The 330-nt window shown below is 47.9% G+C and overlaps 1 protein-coding gene across 1 annotated transcript in view; it reads right to left on the bottom strand.

The window, feature by feature from the left end:
• The window catches only part of dusp28 (dual specificity phosphatase 28), a gene marked incomplete in the record, with an annotated part of 8,945 nt that extends 8,836 nt beyond the window's left edge, over positions 1–109 (bottom strand). Inside the window, 1 exon segment of the mRNA XM_034217775.1 lies at positions 10–109.
• Positions 110–330: the final 221 nt, after the last annotated feature.

Genomic DNA, 330 nt, shown 5'->3' with positions numbered 1-330 from the left:
ACTCTGTGTTTTCAGAGGACAGTCTCTCTTCAGGTAGACTCTGTGTTTCAGAGGACAGTCTCTCTTCAGGTAGACTCTGTGTTTCAGAGGACAGTCTCTCTTCAGGTAGACTCTGTGTTTCAGAGGACAGTCTCTCAGGTAGACTCTGTGTTTCAGAGGACAGTCTCTCTTCAGGCAGACTCTGTGTTTCAGAGGACAGTCTCTCTTCAGGTAGACTCTGTGTTTCAGAGGACAGTCTCTCTTCAGGTAGACTCTGTGTTTCAGAGGACAGTCTCTCAGGTAGACTCCGTGTTTCAGAGGACAGTCTCTCTTCAGGCAGACTCTGTGTTT

The sequence above is a fragment of the Gymnodraco acuticeps genome, unplaced genomic scaffold, assembly GCF_902827175.1.
Source record: "Gymnodraco acuticeps unplaced genomic scaffold, fGymAcu1.1, whole genome shotgun sequence".
NCBI classification, from domain to species: Eukaryota; Metazoa; Chordata; class Actinopteri; order Perciformes; family Bathydraconidae; genus Gymnodraco; species Gymnodraco acuticeps.
The sequence above is the reverse complement of the archived record's forward strand: the minus strand, read 5'-3'. Positions and strand labels throughout refer to the sequence as shown.